A 15263-nucleotide genomic window follows, 5' to 3' on the forward strand; every position below is an offset into this window, starting at 1 on the left:
CTCACACACATGCCTGTATCTCTTCATTTCATAGCAATGAATGCTGTTTATTGAATGCAAACTGCCTGATAGGCACTGTGCCAAACACCTTCTGTCAAATGCATTTCATTCCATGCCCATAAATTGGTGGTTTTTAGTATAATTACAAGATTGTAAAGCCATTACCACTATCTAATTCCAAAACATTTTCATCACTCTAAATAGGAGCCTTTTACCCATTAGCTGCAGGCCCTCATGTCTCCATGCCCTCTCTTCTAGTCACCACAATCTGCTTTTTGTCTCTAGAGACTGGCCTTTTCTGGACATTTTATGTAATATGGGACCATATATTGTTTATCCTTTTGTGACTGACTTCTTTAATCTCTTAAATATTTTCATGGTTCAGCCATGTTGTAGCCTGTGTTGGAATTCTGTCCATTTTTGTGGATGGATATTTTTTTCCATTGCATGGATATACCCTGGTTCTTTCCTCTATTCCTCCATGGCTAGGCATTTGGGTGCTTTCCAGTTTCAGGCTGTTGGAAATGGCTCAGCTGTGGCCATTCACAGACAGGTTCTGTATGGCTCGTGTCCTCACTGTATTGAAGAGGGGTCTGAGATAGAGTTAAGCTTCTGGCCCAGCAGCACAGCCAGAAAGAGCTGGCCCCAGAACAGCTTTGGTTTGGGCATGAGGAGCTCTTCTTTCTTGGGCTTCTGTCTCTGCTGCTGTCTTTGGAGAGCATCCTGATGGGTACAAAGCCCTTTGCCTGGATCCACAGCCAAGTGTCAGCCTTTGAGATAGGCACCTACAGTCACCTTGCTCCCCAGTAGGGAGGGAACTTTGCACTGGCCAGTGCCTTAGTTCGGGTTTCTCTTGCTGTGAAGAGACACCATGACCACGGCAACTCTTATTAAAGATGATATTTAATTGGAGCGGCTTACGATTTCAGAGGTTTAGGCCATTATCATGGTGGGACATGGTGACATGCTGGTAGACACAGTGCTGGAGGAGATGAGAGTTCTGTGTCTTGATTTGCAGGAAGTGAATTGTACTACACTGAGCATAATTTGAGCAAAGGAGACCTCAAAGCCCACTCCCAGAGTAGCATACTTCTTCCTAAAAGGCCATACCTCTTAATAGTAACACTCCTTTTGGGGGGCCATTTTCTTTTAAACCATCGCATTCCATCCCCTGGCTCCCAAAGGCTTGTACCCATATCATAATGCAAAAATGCATTCAGTCCAACTTTATAAGTCTCCATAGTCTATAATAGTCTCAGACTTATTTAAAAGTCTAAAATTAAAAGTCTCTTCTGAGATTTATGCAACCCTAGCATAGCACCAGAGGCAGGAAGACCAAAACTTCAAAGTCAGCCTCAGCTGGAATCTGTGTGTGTGTGTGTGGGGGGGGGGGGGACCGAGAAGGCATCAGTCTGACCAGGCTCTTAGCATCCACCAGGGTAAAGTCACCACAGCTGGAGGGAGACCTGTTTGCTGTGATTCTCAAACTGGGCACCAGACACCCCTTGAGGCTGCCGAAAGCACAAGTGCCTGGGCTCCATCCCCTGTGGGTCCCAGAGTGGGGCCTGGGAATTTGCAGGACGATCAGAAGTTCAGGGTTATCCTCAGCTACACAGGAAGTATGAATCCTGCCTGGGCTACAGGAGACCCTGTCTCAAAACAGAAGAAGAAGAAAAAAAGACGTAAAAACCAGTTCTTCAACAAGGGGCAAGAAGAGAGCCCTGACTCCAGAAGGCTGTCCTCCCTGATTTCCACAATACCTTTAATTATTTTTAACTAAAAAGAAAATAAAAAATTTAAAAGAACCAATTTTCAGTGTTGCAGCTGTGTGTGTGTGTGTGTGTGTGTGTATGGAGGTCAGAGGCTAATAAGTCAGTTCTTTCCTTCTGCCATGTGGGCCCTGGGGGTTGAACTTAGGTCGTCTGGCTTGGCAGCAGGCTCCTTAACTTAATGAGCCATCTGGATGACCTGGGAGTTGTTTGTTTGTTTATGTTTCAGTCGTTTAATAAGTCATTTGATTTGAGCACACCGCTTCCTCTTCTGTTTAGGGATAAGTAAGCACACTGCTGTGCCGACTGAGTGGAGCTGGTGAGTGTGGTGATAACAGGCCCAGAGCACAGCGTGGTGCTCAGCTTCAGTGTTCCAAGGCAGTAGTTAATCTTGGACAGAACCCTGCAGGAGAGGAGCCAGAGTCAGAGCAAGCCGGCTTCTGCCTGTCTGAGAGGAGTGTCGGGAACCATGGCAATGCTGCTGCCTGGAGAAAAGTTTCTGATTTTCTCGTTTTCCAGGGAGCCAGCAGCAGGTGGAAGGTAGGAGGCAGGTGTCTAATAAGAGCATAGCTTCAGATTTGCAAGGTACAAGCATTCTAGAGGTTGATGACACAACACGTGACCTTACTCAAGGCCACTGAACAGCAAGCTCCAACAAGGTCACATTGGTTTAAAAAAAAATTTTTTTTTTTAAGTGAGGTTTTAAGTTTGTAGCAAAACGGAGGGGGAATTGGAGTCTCCACAAACCCTTCTCCCCTCAGCCTCCTGCTTTGATCCACATCACCAGCCAGCACAGTCCATTGGTCAGCTTCTGTTCTTACCACTGTGAGGAATACCTAACAGAAGCGCTCAAGAAGAGAGGGTTATAAAGCTCATGTCTGAGGATACAGCCCGTCATGGTGGCCTGAGCTTGAGCCCGCTAATCACACTGTATCCACAGTCAAGGAGCAGAGATTGATGAACACTGGTCCACTGCTTTCATCTCCTTCTTCAGCCCAGGACCCCAGCCTTAAGGGTGGGCCTTCCCCCCTCACTTAACCTAGTCCACAAAGGCTCTCACGGAATCCCCAGAGGATTTTTTCTCCTGGCTGGTGAGGAATGCTGTCACGTCTGTAGCATTCACCATCACAGCTGTCCGGGTTAACTGCTGACCCTGCAGCCCACACTTTGTTTATGTCCCACGTGGTTCGCTGGAGAGAGTGCATTCTCTAGTTTTGAGCAGGTATACGATGGCATCCATCTACCATTGCAGTACCAGGCAGTGTGTTCCCTGCTCCAAACACCCTCTGTGCGCTCCATCCCCCACCCCAGCCCCGAACTCTGAAACAGCTGCAACCCTGAAAATTGGTTCTTTAATTTTTTTTTTTAAATTTTCCTTTTAGTTAAAAATAAAGTTATTGGTGCGGGGTGGAGGTCAGAGAGGCCAACTGCCAGGGTCGGGCCTCCCTTCTTGCCCCTTATTGAAAGACTATTGTCTTTTTTTTTTTCCCCCTATTTTTTTGAGACAGGGTCTCCTGTAGTCCAGGCAGGATTCATACTCTCTGTGTAGCTGAGGATGACCCTGAACTTCTGATCTTCCTGCCTCTAACTTCCGAGCACTGGAGTTGTGCACCAGTGTACCCAGTTTGTGCCTGCTGGGGGTTGAAGCCAGGGCTTCCTGCGTCTTAGGCAAGCGGTCTACCGACTCAGCCGTCTTTTCCAGTGCCACCTCTGCTCAGCACACCCGACTCCTAGCTGCCACTCTGCCTGCCTCTATGTGTGTGTCTTGGGACCCGTTTCTGCTCGCCGTTATGTATCACCAGGTCCTCACTAAAGTGAATGTGTTGGGTGGTCTTTCATAAAGCACCAGGGCCTTTGGAATAGAAGGCTCCTTTATTAGCACTAAGTACTGTTTTAATTAGAAGTTTGGGGTGTGCATTTCAGCCTTCCCGCAGTACATAAAATTACACGGCTAATTATGCCTGGTGTTCCTTGGTACAGTCTTGTAAGGAACGTCTCCTCTATTGAAGCTCAAGTAGGTGCAGCTGGGAGCGCTGGAGAAGAACACTGAGGTCCAGGTGTGCTCCAGGACTGATGTAGGAGCCCAGGGTTGACCCTGGAGCTTCATTACCCTCCTGCCTCCCCAGCCTCTGGTAGCGATCTGTGGATAAGCGCCACCAGGTAGCTCAGGATTTGGGCCGCAGGAGCCTTCATTGCTGAGCCTTTATTTATGGGGCAAGGTGTAGAAGAAGAAGGTTGACCGGAAGGTGGAGGTCTCATGGAGCAAGTCCTCAGGGCCTTTGCTTGTGCTGTTTTACTCCTAGGTTGCCCTGCTCTCTTCTCTCTAGACCAGTCCCCATCAGTTAGCCTGAATTGAGGGTGACTAAGCATCCCAGGGTGAGGGGGATGCAGGTCTCTCCATAGTAACGTTGGGGAAGTTTTGAGCAAACGGCTGTGTTGGTTGCTTTGCTCAGATCTCTGGTCTGGAATCGTCATGCTGATTTGTGAGCGGCCCTGTCTTAATGGAGTGATGGTGGATGATCTACCTAGCAACCCAGCCCTAATCTTCCCGTTGAGGGAAGCTCATAGGTGGTTACAGCACAGCACAACACAGCACAGCACAGCACAGTGCTCAGCTCTGTAGGCAGCATGTGTTTTGCACTGGGTTGAATGGGACCTTTGAGTCCGTGTGTGTGTGTGTGTGTGTGTGTGTGTGTGTGTATCTTCTTTGCTGACCCTGGCCCAGGCCTCCTATTATGTGGTCTATCCTTCCTCACTTCCTCTATGACATAGTGAACTCTTAACCCATCCTGTCTCATTTGAGGCCCCTTGGAGAATGGGATATTTTTCTTTTCTAAAAACCTTAAATTATATTTTTACTTACTAATTTTGTGTTGGGGGTGCACATGCTACAATGTGCATACGGAAGCCAGAGGACAACTCTTAGGAGTTCCCTTTCCAATGTGGGTCCTGGGGACTGAACTTGGTCATCAGCTCTGGTAGCTGCAGACTTTACCATGCCAGCCATCTCCTCAGGCAAAGATATTACCAGTACACTCCTTAACTCAGTGTTTGTAGGATTTTTTTCTTTCTACTACTGGAGATTAAACTAGCCTCACACATGCTGATCAAGTGCTCTGCCACCTGAGCTACATTCCCCAGCATTAGAACCCTCTCCTGAGGATGGCATTCTCTGTGCAGCCTACATTAACCCTTTCCTGCTTGAGGACTCTTTAACTTGTTCTTAATTGGGCCTGGTGACCATCCATATCCTGGCCGTATCTCTGGAAGCAATGTCATGCGTTCACATAATCAAAGACCCAACATTGAATTTGCCTTAGCTTATGGAGACCTTTAATTCCACACAAAACTGTAGAATGTGCTCAGCTTCTAAATTAAGACTTCAGAAAAACTCCATGAGAACAGAAAGTCAGGAAAGCCCGAGGGCCTTTCCTCAGACGTGCTGAGGGATCACAGACTTTGAACTGGCAAAGCCTCCAGGAGCTTGTAGCCACAGCTGCAGTTTCCCATTGGAAGCCTGACATCAATTCCTTTCTGTCTGCCTGACCCAGAGGTGGGTATCTGGACATAGCCTTGACCAAGCAGGTAGTATAGCAGAGGGCTTGGAATGCAGGTACCCACCTCCCATCAAATGTAAATGTCATAAACCAGGCATGGTGGCCATTGCCTTTAATCCCAACACTTGGGTGGAGTGTGGAAGGGCAGAGGCAGGTTGCTTTCTGTGAGTTTGAGGCCAGCCTGGTCTGCATAGGGAACTGCAGACCAGCCAGAGTTTCATAGAGAGACCCTGTCTTAACAAACAAAGCCAAACAAAATAAATGTACTAAAATCTTAAAAAAGAAAATAAAAAGAGACTTCATCTGCCTAACCTGGGTCCAGATTCACTACCCCCAACTCCTAGCCTTATAACCACCCCCAAGCTAAAGAACGGAGGACAGTGAGCAGGACGTGTGTGTGTGTGTGTGTGTGTGTGTGTGTGTGTGTGTGTGGTCCTGGTAACTGAGCCATGTTAGACAAGCACTCTCCCACCAAGCTACTCCCCAGCCCTTGAAAAAGTCACTTAGCAGCGGTTTCCTCGTGTGAAGGGGGGGGTTGGCATATGTGAAATAATAAAGTGATATTACTTATGGCCATATGGTCACCATCCCTAAAAGCATAAACTCCAAGAATATTGCGTCTCATGTACTGATAGAAAGATGACTGGACGAAGTGGAGGTTTGTTCCAGGACCCTGGGTACCTGGATGTTCATGTTCTTGTCCAGAGAACATGACTTCTTTGCCTAGCAGGGATAATACTCTGTGCAGTGTGGCTGGAGATACAGCTGGATACATGCAGTATATTTGTATCAGGACCAGTGCACCTGTTGAAGGAATCCGCTGTCAGTGGCAGCCAGAATGCCCTGAGTAGGTACCCCACGCCTCTGGTAGGCAGTTTGGGGTTGCAGGATGCAGGGAACAGGTGGGAGTCCCTGGGAACAGTGACAACAAGATCACAGGAATAGGGTACCTCTAGATGAGGGCCTGGCACTTAGATGAGCCTCAGTAGCTAATGGAGGGTAGATGAGGGAAGCCGGTGTCGGGGTGACATCCCTAGCCCTTGGCCTCCTTGCAGGGCCAGGATGGGCGGTCCAGTGACTTCCAGCAGTTGCCCACAGCAAGCTTCAGACACTTTGTGTGTTGTTTAACTCAGACTGGAAGAGTGGAATGAGATAATTTTCTTCCCTTCCTGTTGGTTAATTGTCTGGCCCACGGAGAATCAATGGACCTACAACAAAGGGTGAGCGAAAGAAGGAGGAATTTCGTTCATGTGGGAGTGACAGCTTGAAGGTGAAGTGGAAGGCTCTCCAGGGGCTGTGCTGGCTGACAGGAAGCTGCTTTGTCAGGGAATAGTGACAGCTTTGAGCCCTCACAGGCTGTGGGGTGCTGACTGAGAGGGACTAGAAGCGCAAGAGACGTTTGCTCAGAAGCTCTTGGTGGCCTTGGGTTGCCAACTAAGAGTGAGTCACCAGCTGGTTGCCTTCAGGAAGCAGGAGTCTCCCTGCTGAGAGCCACAGTAAGCCAGTTGTTTGAAAACAGGAAGAGGTCTCCCGAAAGGCCATGCCTAAGGATTTATCTAGGCTCAGGTGGGCTGTGACTGGCTGGCCATCTGCAAATTCTGTGAAAAAGTGAAAATCAAATCATTGGATCAGTGGAGAGCTGGCCCGAACTGGGGGAGATTCTCAGTTATGACTGCTGCTCAAACCCCTCACCCCTTTTGATACTGCAGCAGAAGTTGAGCAAACGAATTGAAGAAGGTGGGTAAACACCTCCACCCCTACCCCAGAGCCCATGCTTCTTCCCCACCCCCTTTCCAAGTCTGTTCCTGCCTGCCAGCTCTGGTCACAACTGACTGGGGCCCTCGCATCATTTTTAGTGCGAAAATACATGTCGTAAATAAGTACATGGAGAATGGACTTACTCTGGCTTGTGGTTTCAGAGCATCCTGGTAGGGAGAAGACATGGCAGAGCAGCTGGTTCTGGGAAGGAGAGGGGAGGACCACAGGTGTGCTCTACTGGGCTTTCTCCTTTCCCTGCTTTCCCTCCATCCAGGCTTCCAGCACTCAACTAGAGCATCCCCTTCAGCATCTCTCTCCCTAGCCGAGCTCCTCACTCAGATGTGTTTGCTCTAGGCACCTAGCGAGCCCATCAAGCGACAGTCAAGATTGACGGTAACAATGGTGTGCACCACCACGACCAGGTCTATTATATTCTTTTATTTGCTTATGTCTGCGTGGGTGCATGTGTGCCATAGCGTATGTATGGAGGTCAGGACAACTTGCAGGAACTGATTCTCGCCTTCCATCAGGTCAAACTCAGGGTCAGACTTCGGTTGTCAGACCTGGCGGCCAATGCCCTTACTTGCTGAGCCATCTCAACAAGCTTACATGACCATTTTGAACCTCGGATTCCTTGAGTTTGCTGAGTCTTACCAGCCTTGCCCCCTTCCTCCAGCTAAACGGTAGGGTCATGAGTACAGGCGTGGTGAGCAGGATGTGGGCTGGCCACTTCGGGACTCTGCTCAGGGTGACAGCCAACTTTGAAGAGCCTTAGAAATAACTTGAATGGCTTTATGGCTCTTCTCTGTGCCCACTTCCCTCACTTTGGGGACGGATGGCCCATTGTGCACTCCTCTACCTCACAGTTGCTGTCCTGACACTGTTCAACTGTTCCCGCCTGTCTTCTGGGGGTCTGCTCCTCTCTGTTCTTTTGACCCTTTTTATTTTAAATTTCATTAAAAAGAGTAAGACGATGGGGTTGGGAGATGCTCAGTAGGCCGAAGTGTTTGCTGTGAGACAATAGCTCTGTGTCGGTGACCCTCGCGTGGAGGGTAGAGGTGGGCACATTGCTGGGGCTCACTGGCGAGCCATTTTATCAAAAACAGTGAGCATCAGTTCACTTAGAGACCCTGTCTCAAAAAATACGATGAAGAGGGACTGAGGAAAACACCCAACCTTGATCTCTGGCCTCTGACCCACATGCACACATACACCACATACACACAAGATTACGATATGATAAGTGTGGGTGTTGGAATAAAAATGGTTCCCATAGGCTCATATATTTGAAGGCTTGAGCTCCAGGGAGAGGCACTATTCAAAAGGATTAGGAGGTGTGACCTTGTTGGAGAAAGCATGTCACTTTGAATGGTCTTTGAGGTTTCAGAATCCCAGGCCCAGGTTCTCTCTCTGCCCGTTGATCAGGATGTAGTTCTCTGCTCCTACTCTGGGGTGTGCCTGCACGCTGCCATGCTCCCTGCTGGGATGGTACTGGACTAAGACCTCTGAACTGTAAGCCAGTCCCCAGTTACATGCTTTCTTTTATATAAGAGTTGTCGTGGCCATGGTGTCTCTTCACAGCAACAGAACAGTGACTAAGACAAATTACTGAATTACATTTTTTAAAAAATCTGTCAAATGGCCGGGCAGTGGTGGCACACTCTTTTAACCCCAGCACTTGGGAGGCAGAGGCAGGTGGATCTCTGTGAATTCGAAGCCAGCCTGGTCTTCAAGAGCTAGTTACAGGACAGCCAGGGCTATTACACAGAGAAACCCTGTCTCAAAAAAAAAAAAAAAAAAGAATCTGTCAAATGCTACAGAAATGCAAGCATTTATGGGCACTGTGGTATGTTCCTGTAATCCTTGCACTTAGGAGATACAGGCAAGAGCTTAGGGAGTTCAAGGCCAGTTTCAGTCACATAGCAAGTTTGGGGTCATCCTGGGCTACATGAGACCCTGTTTCAAACAGTAATTTTTTTAAAGCTTAATGTTTGTAGACATACTTATAAAATCGTGCTTCAAATAGAAGATTGTTCATGGAACACAGGAGCTCTGAGGACAACGTGGTAAGATTCACTTCTTTCTTTCTACCTTTGCATAGGTTCCGGGCTCAAATTCAGGGCATCAGGCTTGTAAAGCAATCACCTTTACCCATTGGGCCATCTTGCTGGTCCCCATGGTGCCCTATTTCTGATGCCCAGTAGCTCTGCTTGCCACCAGCACCTAGTTCCCAAACCTGGGTTCCCACCCTTAGAATTGCATGCCAAAGTGATCTTACTGCCTAATTCCCGGACAGTCCTTCCCCTATGGGTGCCCTGGCTCCCTAATCCTGTCCCAGCAGAGGCAGGCATCCTGACCTGCAAGTAGATGGAGCATACCAGTGGCATCAGCAGATAGAAACCCACGGGCTCAACCAGCCTACAATTTACAATCCCAGAGAACGTAGACAACAGTGAGGACCCTAAGAGAGACATACATGGATCTAAACTACATGGGAAGTAGGGAAAAAAAGGCATGATCTCCTGAGTAAATTGGGAGCTTGGGGACCATGGGAGATGGTTGAAGGGAAGAGGAATGGGGGGGGGGGAGCAGAGAAAAATATGTAGCTGAATAAAAACAATAAAAAAAAGATGCACATGCTTATAAAGGTTAGACTGAACCAAAGGTGATAGAAGCTGGCTGCGGTGTAACAGAACTCTTCCTCCCAGGGAGACAATACGTGTCTGCTCACCCCAGATAGGAGGTCCATGACAGATCAAAGTAAAGATGGCTCCCAAAGTCCAACTTGGTGAACCAATGAGTTTTACTGAGGTTACTTGTAGGGAGCAGAAATAACTAAAGACAGCTGTAGGCCCACCCTACCCTGGGCAACAGCTCCCAGAAGCTGGAAACCTGGAGCACACTGATTCACGGTTGATCAGTTTCACTCATGGTTTCCCAAATCAACAAACTTCTCTGCGAATGGTATATTTTTGTAATCATATCTAATGACTCCGGGCTTTCTGGTGGCATATACCAGAGTATGTTTTTGGATATGGTAATGGGAAGTTCCCCATAACTTCACTGTGACATTGTATAAAAAGTGCCTCATTATAAGTCATTCTGTCTGCCGTAGCACTAATGACATCTTCCTAGATGCTTTTATTCAAATCATTCACATCTTCTTGAATAGGATTTCAAGTCTGCGCCAATTGAGAATGCCACCTAAATGGCTATAAACTTGGGAGGCTAAACACACCATCAGTTACAGACACTGCGGAGGAGTGATTACCTAGACCGTTACAGGATGCTTCAGACAGGCCTTGTTTTTCTGGCCTACCTGCTGCACACGCCCATCCTCCCGCTCTGGCAGCTGGGCGCCGTGCCTTGTTTAGTCTTACACGAAAGTGACCGCCTAGGTCATCTTCAAATTTGCCAGGCTTTTTTTCCCCATGAAAGTTCATTTTGTGATACATAGATTTTTTTTCAGTCCTTAAAGTGCTACTGGATATTCCTGTCTTTGACAAATTGTTTTGTATAAATACATAGCAGTATTTTACTTAGTAAAACAAACATTGTGACAGTTCATGGTAAGAAATAATCAAATACTCTGAAATAATTGCTGTTAGAACTCTGGTTATTTTTCTTCAGATTGTCTTTCCCAAGCCTGTATATTTTTTATCTAGTTGAAACTGCTGTGTACATAGATTTGGTTTTTTTTTTTTTTTTTTTGTTTTGTTTTTTTTGAAGCACTGTCTCGCTGGCTTTGAACTGCTAGGCTCTGATTGTCTCCCAAGTAGTTGAGATGACAGGCACACATTTTCACAGTCAGCTTAGTTTTAATATTTTGTTTAAAAAAAATCGCCGATCTTGGGGCTCAAGATGTAGGTAGAGCCTTGCCTAGCATGTGTGGAACCCTGGTTTCCATCCCTGCCATAAAAGCAGGCCTGGTGGCACTCACCTGTAGAGGCAGGAGGATCAGAAATTCAAGGTCATGCTCAGCTATACAGTGAGGTAGAGACCAGCCTTGCACTGAAAAAGAGAAAGGAAGAAAGAAAACAAGTATCCAATCTCTGTAATGTGAACTATAAAATTGGGAAGGCGTTGTGTGAACTCTGAAGTTGGGAAAGCGCAGGCTGTTGAATGTGAAAATAACCAACAGACGTGGGTAGACGGTTACTGACGACCGAGCTTTACTCGGCTTTTAGTGAAAGCACTCCGGAACACCGAACAAAAAAACAAAAGATGTGAGCAGAATGCTCCACGGGGGAAATAAAGATGGTTAATTGACTATGAAATGTAATCAGTGTCATTACCCAAAGAACTGCAGAGTAGACCAGTGGATACCATTTCCCCCGATCGTATTAGCAAGGTATGTTTTAAAGCACAGGGCTATTGTTCAGTAGATTTATAACTCAGCATAATGTTCTGGGGAGCAGCTTCAGCCCACGTGAGGCTGTGCATTTGTTTATGACATATGGTTTCCCTTTGTTTTAATTTTTTTTTTTTTTTTTGGTTTTTCGAGACAGGGTTTCTCTGTGGTTTTGGAGCCTGTCCTGGAACTAGCTCTTGTAGACCAGGCTGGTCTCGAACTCACAGAGATCCGCCTACCTCTGCCTCCCTAGTGCTGGGATTAAAGGCGTGCGCCACCACCGCCCGATGGTTTCCCTTTGTAACTGTCTTCTGTTTATTGAATAGTCTTAATTTTTCTTTATACTATTGTCTTACACATTTTCATTTTTTCTTTATCTTACTTATAAACTCTCGCATAATCCATTGTTTGCCTTATTTTCTTTAAAAGATCTACTTTGTTTGTTTTCATTTTTTTCAAGACATGGTTTTCTCTGGATAGCCTTGACTGTTCTGGAACTCACTATGTAGACCAGGCTGGCCTCAAACTCACAGAGATCCCCCTGCCTCTGCCTCCTGAGTGCTGGCATTTAAAGTCGTGTACAACAACCGCCTGACTATTTTTTTTTTAATATTCAGTGGTCTATCTTTTATGCAGTTTCTGCTCTGTTCCTTGTTCCTGTCCCTGTCTTATATGCGCCTTATGTGAGGTCACATAGATACTCTAACTCGGATTCCTTCTGAGTTGTCTGGTGGAGATAAAGAATTTGATTGTTCAGGGAGTCTCTTTTGTTTTCCCTAGCTGTTACGTGAGGGAGCCGATGAGCATTTCCCTTCCTTGCTTTGTTTGTGAGGCTTCCATTAGTATTCAATTATGACATGTTTTCTTCTGTGCTAAACCTTCTGGGCTCAACATTTTCTTTCTATGATGTTTATCCTTTTGCCCTCTCGTAATTAGTGTGACTTCTGAAGTGACTGCAACCCTGCCTTGCTTTCCAGATCATTCTATTTACTCACTGGGTAGAAAACACAGCAGACATTGTATTACATTCTATTACAATTTTTCTTTAAAAAAGGCAATGTGGAGCTGGGCGCTGATGGCGCACCAACTTTAATCCCAGAACTTGGGAGGCAGAGGTAGGCAGGTGGATCTCTTTTTTTCATGCCAGTCTGGTCTACAGAGTGAGTTCCACGACAGCTAGGGCCATACAGAGAAACCTGTCTCAAAAACAACGGAAGACATCACAGGCTGGAAAGTTGGCTCAGTGAGTACTTAAGAGTCCCTGCTGCATTCAGAGGACCAGAGTTCAGTTACCAACATGCAGGATGAATCACAACTGCCTGTAACTTCAGCTTCAGGGGCTCCTACCCCCTCCACTGATCTCCTTGGGCACCTGTGCATCCATGCATGCATATACACAAAGACACACACATATGCGTAACTTAGAAATCATATCTCCTTTTTGAAAACAACATCATTTCATACTTTTTCTTGTTATACAAACCTAAAAATACCTGAAAACAGATAGGAAAATGTGTTAATAAAACCTCAGATTAAGTGTATGCCAGTCTGGCTGGAGGAACAGCTGCTTAGGGCAGCGAGAGGCTTCATGGAGCAGGTGACATTTGACTAGGACTTGGACCAAAAGTAGAGATTCCGTGGGAAAGTGACTTGAGAAGGGTTTCAGTTAGTGTGTGAGGAATAATCATGATTCTTATATGATCGTTTCCACGAGCTTTGTATTATTTTTGCTCTTAGGAATGGGACCTTTAAAAGCCTTCTCCTAGGAATGTGGCACAGTGGCAGAGCACTTGCCTAACAAGCCCAAGGACCTAGGTTCAACTCCCAGTGCTGCACAACAGAAAAATAACAATGAATGAAAACCCTTATTTTATTGTTGATGTACGGGATTATTATTGCACTTGTGCATTTATTCTGGAGCCATGGCAACCTATAAGAGCCAGGCTTCTGTGGAGAAGAGATGAGATGGTGCTGCCACAGTTGGTGAGAGCCCCAGGGCTCAAAAGGCAATCACCAGCAAGAAGGAAGCTCCAGAAAGATTCCCAGAAGAGGTCTGGAGGGAGCCAGTCTTGAAGTATAGAAAAGGTCTGAACACAGTGGGGTAGAGGATGTGGAGGGGTAGCATTGTAACACACTAGTTAGGTGTCTGCCAGGCCCTTTATGAGTTAGGATTTGATCATAGTTCCCCATCCTGGCAGCTGCCAGTCAAATGCTGTTGCTGTTTTATAGAATGAGGAAACTGAGGCTCCAGGAGCTTTTGTACCTGGGGAGAGCTAGGCAGCCTAATAACATAGCCTCTGTGCTGTGTGTGCATGCAGGTTTATGGAGATCTAGTTCATCCATGTGACGTAGAGCGCTTGCCTGGCATATGCAAAACGCTGGGTTCGATCCCCAACACTTTGTAAAACTGGCTGTGGTAAGGCACACCTGTATGTCTCGTTCTTAGGAGGCAGAGGCAGGAGGATCAGAAGCTGACCGTCATCCTTGGCCACATAGTGAGTCTGAGGCTAGCCTGTATATGCTCCATGAGGCAGCGAAGACAAGAGGAAGAAAGAGAGGGAAGAGGAAAGAAATCCTTTTAGTGGTTTTTGTTGTATTCAAGGAGCTGTAAAATTGCTGCCACCGGCCAATTTTAGAACATTTCACGGGGAAGAAACCCCGCCCCTTCCTCATCGCTCGCTGGCAGACCCTCTCTCCTGCAGCCCGCACACACACCAGCTGTCTGTTTTCTGTCTGGGTGGATTTGCCTCTTACATTTCACATACGTGGAGTCAGGCTGATATGTGGTGCTTTTGACAGGTTTCTTTGGCTCAGCTCCGTGTTTTCATGATTCTTCCATGTTATAGTATTTCTCTGTGGGCAGGGGGGCTTGTTCTTATGTACACATGCATGTATGTGTGTATGTTGTTTTTTGGTTACCATCTATTTTCCCTCAGTTTCTGAGGTGGGTTATTCCCTGACCTTTAACTCAGGAAGTAGACTAGGCTGGCTGGTGAGTGCCAGGGCTAAACCTGTCTCTACCTCCCGAGCACAGGGATTGTAGACACACACCACCATCACAGTAACTGCCTCCCCCAGTCCCCGTCATGGGTTCTGGGCATCACATGCAGGCCCTGGTACCTTCAAGGCAAGCACTTTACCAGCCTCTGTGACATTTCTTCTGTGGCTGAGCAGTGTTCCTTTTTATGGGCATGTCACACATTTTTCAGTCCGTGGCCAGCTGTATCGTTCTGTTTTCAGAAGACGCCTGCATGTCTTGTATTTTCTGCATGGAAACACTTGTTTTCCTGTCTCCTGGGTATAGATGTGGGAAGGGTGGCAGCCCTCAACTATATGATGACTTTGTGATTTGCCCTTGGGGAAGTGTGAGCCTGCTCTGTGTAGTGGCTTCTCTGCTTGTTGGATACAGGCCCGAGAAGATGGGCAGACCACAGAGTCTGAGTGTTGTGTGTGCCCAAAGCCAGGGATCGTGAAGTAGTCTTTGAGAGGCTGCCTCATTGTCAGGTCTTTGGTTCCAGAGGAATAGATTCTGTAAGTGAAGGACCTGAACAATGCTGCCCTGCATGGCATTATTATTATGACTTCAAGGTTCTGCCTCTTGGATTTCAGCTAGTCAGCTGTGGTAATAGAGATGGAGACAACCCAAGGTTCAGAGTGTGGAAGGAGGGACAAGTGGGGCATAATGCTGGTGAGGCTATAGGCCAGGCCAGAAGGCACAGAAGCTGGAGGGCGGGAAGCTGCAGGGGGGAAAAGCTGCAGGGAGGAGAAGCTGCAGGGGGAGAAGCTGCAGGGAGGAGAAGCTGCAGGGGGAGAAGCTGCAGGGGGGAA

General features: G+C 47.1%; 1 protein-coding gene across 3 annotated transcripts in view; it reads left to right on the plus strand.

Moving 5' to 3' along the window:
- Nucleotides 1-15263, plus strand: part of Lrrc20 (leucine rich repeat containing 20) — a 117033-nt gene that overhangs the window by 53138 nt on the left and 48632 nt on the right. The gene's annotated exons all lie outside the window — the stretch shown is intronic.

The sequence above is a fragment of the Microtus ochrogaster genome, linkage group LG2, assembly GCF_000317375.1.
Source record: "Microtus ochrogaster isolate Prairie Vole_2 linkage group LG2, MicOch1.0, whole genome shotgun sequence".
NCBI classification, from domain to species: domain Eukaryota; kingdom Metazoa; phylum Chordata; class Mammalia; order Rodentia; family Cricetidae; genus Microtus; species Microtus ochrogaster.